The sequence below is a fragment of the Ctenopharyngodon idella genome, chromosome 13 (assembly GCF_019924925.1).
Source record: "Ctenopharyngodon idella isolate HZGC_01 chromosome 13, HZGC01, whole genome shotgun sequence".
In the NCBI taxonomy this organism is placed as follows: Eukaryota; Metazoa; Chordata; class Actinopteri; order Cypriniformes; family Xenocyprididae; genus Ctenopharyngodon; species Ctenopharyngodon idella.
Window position 1 is genome coordinate 21,546,092 of NC_067232.1, and position 15,031 is coordinate 21,561,122.

The 15,031-nt window shown below is 45.4% G+C and overlaps 1 long non-coding RNA gene across 1 annotated transcript in view; it reads right to left on the reverse strand.

Annotated features, from left to right (window-relative positions):
• LOC127524958 (uncharacterized) overlaps positions 1 to 15,031 on the reverse strand; it is a 302,506-nt gene that overhangs the window by 247,636 nt on the left and 39,839 nt on the right. The gene's annotated exons all lie outside the window — the stretch shown is intronic.

Below are 15,031 nucleotides of genomic sequence, written 5' to 3' on the forward strand. Positions count from 1 at the left end.
ACGACATCTCAGATCATTATCTAGTCTCGTGTATACTACATTTAGTAGTATTCAACTTCTGATGTTTCCAAAGAGCACAGCAGTAATGACTTTATGAACTTCTTTACTTGCAAGATTGATAATATTAGAGAAAAAATTATAACCATGCAACCGTCTATTACAGTATCGCGTCAGATAGTGCATTGTAGTGTCTCTGAGGAAAAATTCAGTTCATTTACTGCTTTAGGAGAGGAAGAATTGTCTAAACTTGTTAAATCATCAAAATCAACAACATGTATGTTAGACCCTATACCGACTAAGCTATTGAAAGAAATGCTTCCAGAGGTTATAGATCCTCTTCTTAATATCGTCAATTCATTTTTATCACTAGGATACGTACCGAAAACTTTTAAGCTGGCTATTATTAAACCTCTTATTAAAAAACCACAACTTGATCCTAGAGAATTAGTCAATTACAGGCCGATCTCAAATCTCACTTTTCTGTCAAAAATACTAGAAAAGGTAGTATCATCACAACTATGTTCCTTTTTAGAAAGGATTGTGAGGATTTCCAGTCAGGATTTAGACCGTACCATAGTACTGAGACTGCTCTCATTGGAGTTACTAATGATTTGCTCTTATCATCAGATCGTGGTTGTATCTCTCTATTAGTGTTACTGGATCTTAGTGCTTTTGACACTATTGATCACAATATTCTTTTAAATAGACTCGAAAATTATGTTGGCATTAGTGGAATTGCATTGTCATGGTTCAAATCATACTTATCTGACCGTTATCAGTCTGTAGTAGTAAACGAAGAGATGTTATATTGATCACAAGTTCAACATGGAGTACCGCAAGGCTCAGTACTAGGACCGTTGCTGTTCACTCTGTACATGCTACCCTTGGGAGATATCATTAGGAAGCATGGCGTTAGTTTTCACTGTTACGCTGATGATACTCAGCTCTATATTTCTTCGCGCCCTGACGAAACTTACCAATTCACAAAATTAACAGAATGCATAGCTGATATAAAAAATTGGATGACCAGTAATTTCCTACTACTAAATTCAGAAAAAACAGAGATTCTAATTTTTGGACCAAAAACTTCTTCACGTAATAACCTAGAATACTGTCTAACACTTGATAGCTGCTCTGTTAAGTCTTCGTCGTCTCTTAGGAACCTGGGTGTGCTCTTTGATACCAATCTTTCATTTGAAGGCCATGTTACTAGCATCTGTAAAACCGCATTCTTCCATCTTAAAAATATATCTAAACTACGACATATGCTCTCAATGAAAAATGCAGAACAGTTAGTTCATGCGTTCATGACCTCAAGGCTAGATTACTGTAACGCTCTACTGGGTGGTTGTTCTGCTCGCCTGATAAATAAACTACAGCTCGTACAAAATGCAGCAGCTAGAGTTCTTACTAGAACTAGGAAGTATGACCATATTAGCCCAGTTCTGTCAACACTGCATTGGCTTCCTGTTAAACATCGTATAGATTTTAAAATCTTGCTAATTACTTACAAAGCACTAAATGGTTTAGCTCCCCAGTACCTGAGCGAGCTCCTAATTCATTATAGTCCTTCACGTCTATTGCGATCTCAGAATTCAGGCCAGCTGATAATACCTAGAATATCAAAATCAACCGCAGGCGGTAGATCCTTCTCCTATTTGGCACCTAAACTCTGGAACAATCTTCCTAGCATTGTTCGGGAAGCAGACACACTCTGTCAGTTTAAATCTAGACTAAAAACGCATTTCTTTAACCTGGCATACACATAACACATTACCAATTTATATTTTCAAATCTGTTAAAGGATTATTAGGCTGCATAAATTAGGTCAGCCGGAACCGGGAACACTTCCTATAACACCTGATGTACTCGTTACATCAGAAGAAGAATAGCATCTACGCTAATATTAGTCTTTCTGGTTATCCCGAGGTTCACCGTAGTCAACCGGATCCAGGCCGTATCCAGGTGAGACCAAGGACCTGCGCCTTGACACGACCACAACGCAGCCCTGAAGTATCAGCAGAGATTGAGTCAACTAGATCATCCACTCTGAGGGCCTCATCGACACGACAGCCACGACACAGTTCCTCAACAGCCGTGATGAATACAATCCTCAATTGGATGGAACTGGAATAAATACTTTGAATGTTGCGATCCTGTCGAACTTATGATAGCTACCTGAATCGTAACAAAGCACTGTTGGCCAGAGGAGAACTGGCCCCCCGACTAAGCCTGGTTTCTCCCAAGGTTTTTTTCTCCATTTAAACACCTGTTTGCCACTTGTCTGCCACCTGATGTCACCTGATGGAGTTTGGGTTCCTTGCCACTGTCGCCTTTGGCTTGCTTAGTTGGGGACACTTGACATTTGACTTGACATTTGATATTCAACAGTGCTTTGATCTGCCTGCATTGACACTATTCTTTTAAGAGCTGCTGTGCAGCCAAATAATGTACCAGTTATCAATGTAAAGCTGCTTTGACACAATCTACATTGTAAAAAGCGCTATATAAATAAAGGTGACTTGACTTGACTTGACTAGATGCCGCTCCGGTAGCGCGGCCGCCATTATGGGCTGATAATACTAACTGGACCATAGAATCCTTCACATCTTATGTACCCAAAATCGGCAAATTTCACTGCCAAATCAGAAGCGCAATAAAACAGTTTTTTAAATTAAGTCACCAGTAAATTGGCTTCTACAGTAAATGTTGTATTGTCTTATATATGTTTTATTTTACCAGTTGTGGAATCCAACCATTCAACCATCTGAGGTAACGTAGTTAGCCTACTTTCTGAGTATTTCCATTTTATGCAACTTTACACATTTATAATAGTAAATTAATAATTAATAAATTTAAGATCATCATGTTTGCAGCGAACAATATATTTTAGACCTTGTGGAATAATAGTAATAATATCTAGGTCTGAATTGAAATACAAACCCGATTCCAAAAAAGTTGGGACACTGTACAAATTGTGAATAAAAAAGGAATGCAATGATGTGGAAGTTTCAAATTTCAATATTTTATTCAGAATACAACATAGATGACATATCAAATGTTTAAACTGAGAAAATGTATTAATCATTTTAAGGGAAAAATAAATTTTAAATTTCATGGCATCAACACATCTCAAAAAAGTTGGGACAAGGCCATGTTTACCACTGTGTGGCATCCCCTCTTCTTTTTATAACAGTCTGCAAACGTCTGGGGACTGAGGAGACAAGTTGCTCAAGTTTAGGAATAAGAATGTTGTCCCATTCTTGTCTAATACAGGCTTCTAGTTGCTCAACTGTCTTAGGTCTTCCTCTTTATGATGCGCCAAATGTTTTCTATGGGTGAAAGATCTGGACTGCAGGCTGGCCATTTCAGTACCCGGATCCTTCTTCTACGCAGCCATGATGTTGTAATTGATGCAGTATGTGGTCTGGCATTGTCATGTTGGAAAATGCAAGGTCTTCCCTGAAAGAGACGACGTCTGGATGGGAGCATATGTTGTTCTAGAACTTGGATATACCTTTCAGCATTGATGGTGCCTTTCCAGATGTGCACTTTCAACCCCATACCATCAGAGATGCAGGCTTCTGAACTGAGCGCTGATAACAACTTGGGTTGTCCTTGTCCTCTTTAGTCCGGATGACATGGCGTCCCAGTTTTCCAAAAAGAACTTCAAATTTTGATTCGTCTGACCACAGAACAGTTTTCCACTTTGCCACAGTCCATTTTAAATGAGCCTTGGCCCAGAGAAAACGCCTGCGCTTCTGGATCATGTTTAGATATGGCTTCTTTTTTGACCTATAGAGTTTTAGCCAGCAACGGCGAATGGCACGGTGGATTATGTTCACCGACAGTGTTTTCTGGAAGTATTCCTGAGCCCATGTTGTGGTTTCCATTACAGTAGCATTCCTGTATGTGATGCAGTGCCATCTAAGGGCCCGAAGATCACGGGCATTCAGTATGGTTTTCCGGCCTTGACCCTTACGCACAGAGATTGTTCCAGATTCTCTGAATCTTTGGATGATATTATTCACTGTAGATGATGATAACTTCAAACTCTTTGCAATTTTTCTCTGAGAAACTCCTTTCTGATATTGCTCCACAATTTTTTGCCGCAGCATTGGGGGAATTGGTGATCCTCTGCCCATCTTGACTTCTGAGAGACACTGCCACTCTGAGAGGCTCTTTTTATACCCAATCATGTTGCCAATTGACCTAATAAATTGCAAATTGGTCCTCTAGCTGTTCCTTATATGTACATTTAACTTTTCCGGCCTCTTATTGCTACCTGTCCCAACTTTTTTGGAATGTGTAGCTCTCATGAAATCCAAAATGAGCCAATATTTGGCATGACATTTCAAAATGTCTCACTTTCAACATTTGATATGTAATCTATATTCTATTGTGAATAAAATATAAGTTTATGATATTTGTAAATTATTGCATTCCTTTTTTATTCACAATTTGTACAGTGTCCCAACTTTTTTGGAATCGGGTTTGTAGGCTATATTGTACGTTTTAATGGATCACGCTACAAACATAATGATCTTATAATACATGATGCATTGCTGTGTCCGTTATTGCGTAAATTCCCACTTTTGTACACTTTTGCTTTAACGAACATTAGACAACACTGCAAAATCTGTTGAAAAAGCTGTTATATTCATATATTTATTGTCCAACATTCCTAATTTTTCTGATGCGTGTCCTTAATTTAATTTCATATGTTGGTAATAATTCAGTGTTTATAAGCCTTTTAAAGAATTTTAACCCAAACTGACTGGGTTTCTAGAGAGCAAAGGTTTTGTGAAAAAAGTGGAAGACTTAAACACAAAATGTGTCAAATAAACTGTAAAAAGGATTTGATGATCAATAGTGATAGTATTTTATTCTTTGTTGTCATCATTCAGGTTGGATTTCAGCTTTAATGTACTTTTTTTAACAAAGCAACTGGTATTGCCATAGAAACTAGTGGACTGCCGACTCGCTTTCACCCCAAAATTGCGGAAACGCAGGGCTGCTGCTGGGCGCCGTTGTTTCAATGGAACGTTCTATTGAGTGTCGCTTCATGTTAGTGTATATTCTTTAATGGACGCAGGGAATGTTCAAAATAGTTCAACTTTCACCACTGCGCTCTGCGCTTCTACCCACGCAACCAATAGAAACGGGGCATAAAATGACTAAATGTATAGAACTCCCGCTAACAGTTTTGAAAACTCCATCTATTTTGCTCTGGCCAGCGTAGCGCATATCACTTTGTATTTCAAGGGCTGCGCTGAACCCAGCGGCGAGCGCAGCGCATTCCGTGTCCTGTGTGAAAGGGCCGTTCACATATCGCGTCTTTTGTGCGCGCAAGTTCGTTATTTCAAATATAGGCGCGCGGCAAGAGCGCTCATTAAAGAAACGATGCGGTCGTTTTTTTCCATGCGCGCCTATGCCGTGGCGAGATAAAAGCATCCCATCTTTTCAGAATACTGCAAGCGCACTGCAGGTCATGTGAAAAGAACCAACCGATTAGCTTCGGCCTTTCCGATGTTTAAATCTATACTGATCAAGATGGCGCCGTGTGTGGCACGCCGCCTGCTGCTCTCCCTGTCGTCCTCAGTTTTTATGTGTGTCTCTTTTAATCATAAGCTGTAAAATGGTGTTGGTTTATGATCGCCAAACACTCATGGACATTAGAGTGGCTGTTGAAACTGCCAGGTGTGACATTTGTTTGTCTCGCACTTCTCTGCCTACACATTCATATCTCCCTGTATACCATTGCTGGCGTTTGACTGACCTGCCTTGGAAAAGGAAGCGTCGGAGGAAACGTGGAAAGCGGAACAGAGATGTTCGGCTGAGATCCTTTGCAAGGACGTCGTCTCCGTTGTCTGATAGGCCTGGTTTGGCCTGTGAACACGGTGCTCGCTGGAGTCGGCTGGATGCTTCGCATTGATGGCTTTTGTATGATGACCTATTGTACCTAGCGTTCTCTCTATGTCTTCACGCCGTCCTCCTCCCCGTGTTCGTCGCTGTGGTGTGAACACCTTTAATCTTCGACCGTTGTGTCGGACAAAGCAGTTTCAGGGAGATTCGTTGCTATATAAGGTGGCTTTGATAAACGTGTGCTCTCTGGTAAACAAAACTTTTTTATTAAATGACTTTTTTACTTCATGTGCCTTGGATATACTATGCATTACGGAAACCTGGATTAAACCTGGAGACTTGAGCCCTTTCACTGAGCTGGTGCCACAGGGCTGTACATTTTTAAATTCCCCTGGGTTATCCGGTCGTGGTGGGGGATTGGCAACAGTGTTTAAAGATTCTCTCCTCTGTCGTTGTTTATCAACTGGGACTCTTAGTAGTTTTGAAGTTCAGTTGTTTCTGCTCTCTTTGGACAACCCAGTGGTTTTTGCAATTATACAGTGGGTACGGAAAGTATTCAGACCCCCTTAAATTTTTCACTCTTTGTTATATTGCAGCCATTTGCTAAAATCATTTAAGTTCTTTTTTTTTCCTCATTAATGTACACACAGCACCCCATATTGACAGAAAAACACAGAATTGTTGACATTTTTGCAGATTTTTAAAAAAAGAAAAACTGAAATATCACATGGTCCTAAGTATTCAGACCCTTTGCTCAGTATTTAGTAGAAGCACCCTTTTGATCTAATACAGCCATGAGTCTTTTTGGGAAAGATGCAACAAGTTTTTCACACCTGGATTTTGGGATCCTCTGCTATTCCTCCTTGCAGATCCTCTCCAGTTCTGTCAGGTTGGATGGTAAACGTTGGTGGACAGCCATTTTTAGGTCTCTCCAGAGATGCTCAATTGGGTTTAAGTCAGGGTTCTGGCTGGGCCATTCAAGAACAGTCACTGAGTTGTTGTGAAGCCACTCCTTCGTTATTTTAGCTGTGTGCTTAGGGTCATTGTCTTGTTGGAAGGTAAACCTTCGGCCCAGTCTGAGGTCCTGAGCACTCTGGAGAAGGTTTTCGTCCAGGATATCCCTGTACTTGGCCGCATTCATCTTTCCCTCGATTGCAACCAGTCGTCCTATCCCTGCAGCTGAAGAACACCCCCTCAGCATGATGCTGCCACCACCAAGCTTCATTGTTGGGACTGTATTGGACAGGTGATGAGCAGTGCCTGGTTTTCTCCACACATACTGCTTAGAATTAAGGCCAAAAAGTTCTATCTTGGTCTCATCAGACCGGAGAATCTTATTTCTCACCATCTTGGAGTTCTCCATGCGGGCTTTCATGTGTCTTGCACTGAGGGGAGGCTTCCGTCGGGCCACTCTGCCATAAAGCCCCGACTGGTGGAGGGCTGCAGTGATGGTTGACTTGACAACTTTCTCCCATCTCCCGACTGCATCTCTGGAGCTCAGCCACAGTGATCTTTGGGTTCTTCTTTACCTCTCTCACCAAGGCTCTTCTCCCCCGATAGCTCAGTTTGGCCAGACGGCCAGCTCTAGGAAGGGTTCTGGTCGTCCCAAACGTCTTCCATTTAAGGATTATGGAGGCCACTGTGCTCTTAGGAACCTTAAGTGCAGCAGAAATTTTTTTGTAATCTTGGCCAGATCTGTGCCTTGCCACAATTCTGTCTCTGAGCTCTTCAGGCAGTTCCTTTGACCTCATGATTCTCATTTGCTCTGACATGCACTGTGAGCTGTAAGGTCTTATATAGACAGGTGTGTGGCTTTCCTAATCAAGTCCAGTCAGTATAATCAAACACAGCTGGACTCAAATGAAGGTGTAGAACCATCTCAAGGATGATCAGAAGAAATGGACAGCACCTGAGTTAAATATATGAGTGTCACAGCAAAGGGTCTGAATACTTAGGACCATGTGATATTTCAGTTTTTCTTTTTTAATAAATCTGCAAAAATGTCAACAATTCTGTGTTTTTCTGTCAATATGGGGTGCTGTGTGTACATTAATGAGGAAAAAAATGAACTTAAATGATTTTAGCAAATGGCTACAATATAACAAAGAGTGAAAAATTTAAGAGGGTCTGAATACTTTCCGTACCCACTGTATATCGGCCACCTCATGTACACAAGGATTTTCTCAATGAATTCGCTGAATTTATGGGGGAAATTGTCACTAATCATGATAGAATCTTGATTTTAGGGGATTTTAACATTCACGTCTGCTGTGACTCCAAGCCACTTTCAAAAGATTTTCTTAATCTACTTGACACTTTTGACTTTGAGCAATGGGTGTCTGAAACAACTCATGTTCAGGGACACACTCTGGACTTGATTTTATCCCGTGGTTTAACAGTGTTGGACATTAATATCAATAATGCAGTGTAGTGTCTGGAGCGATCAAACACAATTGTAAAAGCAATCACCCATGCAGGCCCCGTAAGGTCTGGCTCCCCCACTGAGCGCTATCACCCCATCTGCACCATGTGCTCTTTACACACATTTCAAAGACACTTAGGAGACAGGAAACTAGAACCAGACATTGTCTATAAAACTGGATTCTTTGGCATCAATTCATTGACAACTTCGTCTAAATGAATGAACATGCATTTCCCCAGTACATCTTGTGTATTAATACTGTTTGTATATTGTTCTTTCGTATGTTGTATAGTGTATGCGTGCCTGAAATTTGGAACTATGAGATAATGTATTTCAGCTAGGTGATGTTTAATATCAAATTACTCCTTGTTTAATGACCCACAATTTGGTGGACATCACCATACCATAGAATGCATTGTATGTTTGTTATATTTATCAGAGTATAAATGGACACAAATTTTCAAGTTAATTCACTTTCAAACAAAGGAAATCCTCCGCCAGAGGATTGCACCTTTCTCATTGGTCAAGCCAAGATTTGAAGGTGTCGACTGTCTGGAGAATTCAAAAGCCCCCACAAAAATCACACTCAGTTAGTTTCTAGACTTCTAGTTCTTCGTTTTGTTCCTGTTGATACAACGAGGGCTGGTAGGCCTCCATTTCACTTCAAGCCATGCACAACTGCAGCGACCAAAAAAGAGTCAAATTAACAGCGCAAAGTTTGTCTTCATTTTCTTCATCAACGCCGAAGATATTGATTACAACTTCCACGCCAGCGGACCAAACCATCAAGGATTTTCTCCTGAGCCTGCAGATCCGGACAGCTAAGGCATTTGCAAGTATCGTTTGAACACTAAATGGCAATTTAGTATTAAGATTGTGAACCCCTTTTAACAAAGGTGCTTTCTAGTATTGAAACTGATGGTTCATCCAGCAATTGTTAATTTACCCTTTCCATTGTTTCATTCCCCTGTTATGATACGGTTCAAATTCATTTTCCACTCTCTCACTGCATGAATAGTATGTTTGTGTTTGTTAGTTATGTGTTTGTGATTTAGTTAAATAAAACGTACTCGGTTACTAACGTAACCTCGGTTCCCTGAGATACGGAACGAGTACTGCGTATGGGGAAAGGTCTCCTTTTTCCCCGCTGCTGAAGCCTTTTTCAATAGCGCAGTGTAACTGCACGGCCATTGGTTCAAACTTGAGAACTTTTTGAACCAATGACGGCGCGGCGGAGCTGCGCGAGCCTATGGCAATACAGCGCGCCAAAGCCCGCCAGAATGGGCGGGGCATAAGGATATATAAGCGGGCATTTCGCCATAGGATTTCAGGTCATTTGACTGAAGCGACGACACTGAAGCCACAGCCTCGTGGCACGGCATAGAACGCAGTACTCGTTCTGTATCTCAGGGAACCGAGGTTACGTTAGTAACCGAGTATGTTCCCTTTCGATACTTCACTCGTACTGCGTATGGGGAACGAATTCAACCTCGCCATTCCACGGCAGGGAACGACTGGACTTGTCTTGGACACCGCAGGGGAACCAGCGGACAAGTGAGATGGCCGAGGCCATCAAACCCTTTATGTTACACTTGCAAGGAGGGAGCTAACCCTCTAGAGTGGCATGATGACGGAGCTCAACAGAGGCCACCGTATCATACCGAGAGGACCTGAGTTTGTAAGGTCGGGATATCCAGGTTATAAAATCTGACAAAAATGGACGGCGAGGACCAGCCGGCCACCTCACAGGTGTCTCTAATAAAGACTCCACTGGACCAGGCCCACGAGGAGGCCATCCCTCTTGTGGAGTGGGCTCTAACTCCTAAGGGGCAATCGAGGCCCATAGAGGAGTAACAGAGAGCAATAGCGTCGACTATACAACGCGAGAGATGTTGCTTTGAGACCGAACACCCTTAGGTGTATATTGGAGCAGATAAAGAGCTGGTCAGACTGCCGGAACGGCTGTGATCGCTCAATGTAGGTCCTCAACGCCCTAACAGGGCAGAGTAATTCCAGCTCTCGCTCATCCGACGAAGAAGGCAGCGCTGAGAGGGAAATGACCTGTGCTCTGAACGGAGTCGAGAGCACTTTAGGGACGTAGCCATGCCTAGGTTTCAAAATGACCTTGGAGTCGTTGGGCCCGAACTCGAGGTAAGCAGGGCTCACAGAGAGGGCCTGCAAGTCGCCAACACGCTTAACTGATGCTAATGCAAGTAACAGAGCGGTTTTGAGTGTCAGGGGCCTTTTTTGTCAGCTGACCGCAGTGGCTCAAAGGGGGGCCCTTTGAGCACTCTGAGGACCGTGGAAAGGTCCCAGGTGGGAACAGTGAGAGGACGTGGGGGGTTTAACCGCCTAGAACCTCTCAAGAAACGCACAATGAGGCTGTCTCGACCCACTGATTGGCCAGCAATGGGAGCGTGAAACGCTGCAATGGCTGCTACGTACACCTTGAGCGTGGAGGGCGTGAGGCCCCTGCCCAACAGCTCTTGGAGGAAAAACAGTATCTGAGATATGTCACTCTCCACAGGATCAATGTTGCGTGCTGAGCACCAGCCAACGAAGACTGACCATTTCTGGGCGTAGAGGCGTCTCGTGGATGGGGCTCTCGCCTGAGAAATGGTGTTTAGCACGTCCCCGGGGAGGTTCACAGGCTCCCATCGAGGGACCATAGGTGCAGAGCCCAGAGTTCTGGCTGAGGGTGCCAGATCGTCCTGTTTGCCTGAGAGAGGAGGTTCCGTCTTAGGGGAATTGGCCAAGGGGCTTTCGTGGAAAGCCTGAACAGCTCCGAGGACCAAACTTGGCTCCTCCAGAGTGGGGCCACCATGAGGACTCTGTGCTTGTCTTCCCTGATTCGCCTGATGACCTGAGGGATCAGAGCGATCGGGGGAAAATGCATAAAGGAGGAGGCTGGGCCAGTCGCGGGCCAGCACATCTACGTCCTTCGAGAAATAAACTGGGCAATGAGAGTTGTCTTCTGAGGCGAAGAGGTCTACCTCTGCCTTCCCGAAGATCTCCCAATCGTGAGAACCGCCTGGGGGTGGAGCATCCACTCATCTGAGGGGACATTGCTCCGAGATAGCATGTCTGCTCCCAGATTCGTTCTGCCTGGTATGTGTGTCGCTTTGAGTGACTGCAACCTTGGCAGTGCCCATTCCAGGAGGCGCTTCGCCAGTGCGCAAAGGCGGCTGGACGAGAGGCCGCCCTGGTGATTTATGCAGGACACCACTGTCATGCTGTCCGACTGGACTAGGACATGGCGTCCTGTCAGGAAGGCCTGAAAGGAGTGAAGGGCTCAAATCACTGCCAGCATCTCGAGGCAGTTGATGTGGAGATGGCTCTCCTCATGAGACCACGAGCCGAAGGCTGGTCTGCCCTCGCAAAGAGCGCCCCAACCCGAGTTGGACGCATCTGACGAGAGCACCGTCCTTCCGGACACCGCCTGTAGGGGTACTCCATGACTGAACCATTTAGGGTTTGTCCAGGGTTTCAGAGCTGCTAGGCAGGCCTTTATTGACCTTGATACGCAGGCGGCCGCCAAGCGTGAGGAGGGACCCAAAATTTCAACCAGTATTGCAGAGGCCGCATCCGTAGAAGGCCGAGCTGCAAAACCGGGGAGGTGGAAGCCATCAGCCCTAGCATTCTCTGGAAGAACTTCAGAGGGAGGTAGGCTTTGTTCCTGACAGAAACCGCGAGCTGCTGAATAGCCAGAGCGCACTGGCGAGACTATGGCCGTCATGTGGACTGAGTCGAAAACTGCCCCCAGGAACGTGATATGTTGGCTGGGGAGCAGTGAGCTCTTGGCAAAGTTGACCCTGAGTCCTGGGCACTGTAAGTGGCTGAGGAGCACAGATCTGTGATGTTATAGCTCGGTTCGCGACTGGGCCAGGATGAGCCAGTTATCAAGATAATTCAGAACCCGGATTCCCATCTGTCTCAGTGGGGAAAGCACCACATTCATGCACTTCGTGAAAGTGCGGGGAGCTAGGGACAGCCCAAAGGGAGGACTGTATACTGGTAAGCCACGCCCTCGAATGCGAATCTCAAGAATCGCCTGTGGTGGGGGGCTATCTGGATGTGAAAGTAAGCGTCTTTCAGGTCCAGTGAGCAGAACCAGTCCTCGGGGCAAATCTGCACAAGGATCTGTTTCAGCGTTAACATCTTGAACTTCCGTCTCATGAGGGAGAGGTTCAGGAGTCTGAGGTCTAAGATGGATCTGAGACCACCATCTTTCTAGGGGACGAGAGAATAACGGCTGTAGAGCCCCGATTCGCTCTGAGAGGGGAACTATTTCTATAGCTCCTTTCCCTAGCAGAGTCATCACTTCAGCGCGGAGGACATGAGAGTCGTCCGGATTAACTGAAGTGGGAAGCACCCCACTGAAGCGTGGGGGCCGTCGGGCGAACTGCAGTGAGTAGCCTTGATTTATTATCCCCAACTTCCAGCTTGACACTCCGAGGATGGCCTACCAGCCTCAGCCCGTGTGTAAGGGATTGAATCAGAGAGCATGTGTCATGTTCAGCTGAGCAAAAATGAGCACTGAGTGCGCTCTCATAGAGAGCAAGTGTCCTCAACGAACACGGCTTGGAGGGGCTGAGCCGGCAAGCGACATGCTGAGAGGCTCGGCATTTTATAAAAACACCAGAGAAATGCTCATACATCCTCAGTGAGGACTCTCGTTCTCATTGAACATGGCTTGCGGGGTGAAACTGGCAAGCGACACGCAGAGAAACTCAGCAACAGATATATGCTTCTTAGAAAAAATATACATCATGAGTCCCACCTGAGTCAGGGGAGAGCACCAAGGTATATTCAGCTGAGCGGTGTCGGAAGTGAGACCGCTCTTCCTCAATGAACATGGCTTGCGGGGCAGAGCCAGCAAGTAACATGAACAGAGGTCCAGCATAATGAGCATATGTTGGTTCCACCGAGCACGAGTGAGCATTGAGCTCGCTTTCAGTCAGCGCATACGTCCTCATGAACGTGGCTTGCACGGCGGGGCCGGCAAGCGACACACAAAAGAGTGGAATAAATATGCTATATCAACTGAATATAAATAACATAGGTCTCACCCGAGACGGGGGAGAGTGTCATGTTATATTTCTCAAAGAACGCGGCTTGCAGGGCGGAACCGGCAAGCAACGCGCTGAGAAATTCAACAAACTCGGCAGAAATATGCTGTATCAACTGAATATATATATAACATAAGTCTCACCCAAGACAGGGGAGAGCGACATGTTATATTGCTCAATGAATGCGGCTTGCAGGGCGTAACCGGCAAGCAACGCGTGGAGAAACTCAGCACAAACAGCAGAAATATGCTCCATTAAATTGAATATGTAACATGTTTCTCGCCCGAGTCGGGGGAGAACGTCATGTCATATTTCTCAATCGACGTGGCTTGTGGGGCGGAACCGGCAAGCAACGCGCTGAGAGATACAGAAAACTCGGCAAAAAATCTGCTATATCAACTGAATATATAGAACATAGGTCTCACCCAAGAGGGGGGAGAGCGACATGATTTATTTCTCAATGAACGCGGCTTGTGGGGCAGAACCGGCAAGCAACACCTAGAGAAGCTCAGTGCAAACAGCAGAAATATGCTCCATTAACTTGAGAATATAACATGTTTCTCACCAGAGTCGGGGAAGAAAGACATGTCATATTTCTCAACTGACGCGGCATGCGGGGGCGGGACCGGCAAGCGATGCGCATAGAAATATGGAGAAATACACTCAATCAGATGTATCATGAGTCTCGCCTCAGGGGAGAGCATCATGTCAAATTCAGCTGAGAGTGAGAGCTCGCTCTCGTGCTCCCGAATGAGAGCACGCATCCTCGGCGAACGCGGTTTGCGGGGGCGGACTCGGCAAATGACGCGTTCGGAGGAACGGCATTTGAAGCAAACGCCAGCGAGAAAGTAGAAAAATAAGCTCTGTACTCACCTGACGGAAGACGGCAGGGGATGAGCTGAATGCTCTCAGATGCTGAGGGCGGCACGAGGGCGGCGCGGGAAACAGCTGCTAGAGAGCGAAGATCCGCAGAGCGAGAGAACGCCGTGAAAACGGCAGAGAAATTGCTCTTTTAAGCCCGCTGGAAATAGCTCTTTAAATTGTTCGCCGGATGGCGGCAGGAGACTCGCTGAGAAGGCGGCCGGAAGCGGGAAGCGGGCGGCTTGAGAGTGGCTCTCGAGGCGGCAGTCTGCGAGGGCGCCGGCGCTGCAGGCGTTCGGCGATCTCAGCTGGTCCGCTGCGGTGCCTCTTCTACGGCAGGAGAGCTCGTTCCAGGCGGCGAAGGCTTTCAGCTTCGGAGATCAGCGAAGAGATATTATGTCGTCGCTGAAGGAGAGAGATCTGAAATCCTATGGCGAAATGCCCGCTTATATAGCCTTACGCCCCGCCCATTCTGGCGGGCTTTGGCGCGCTGCATCGCCATAGGCTCGCGCAGCTCCACCGCGCCGTCATTGGTTCAAAAAGTTCTCAAGTTTGAACCAATGGCCGTGCAGTTACACTGCGCTATTGAAAAAGGCTTCAGCAGCGGGGAAAAAGGAGACCTTTCCCCATACACAGTACGAGTGAAGTATCGAAAGGGAACTTGTGTGCACACTCTTGCAAGTTGATTCTGATCTGCTCATAAAACCAATGTCCCTGATAACGATTCGATCACAGCTACGTGCTAAGAAAGCGATATTCTGTGGCCACGGAAAATATCCTTTCTATAAGAGTTGATAGACAATTAATACTGAGT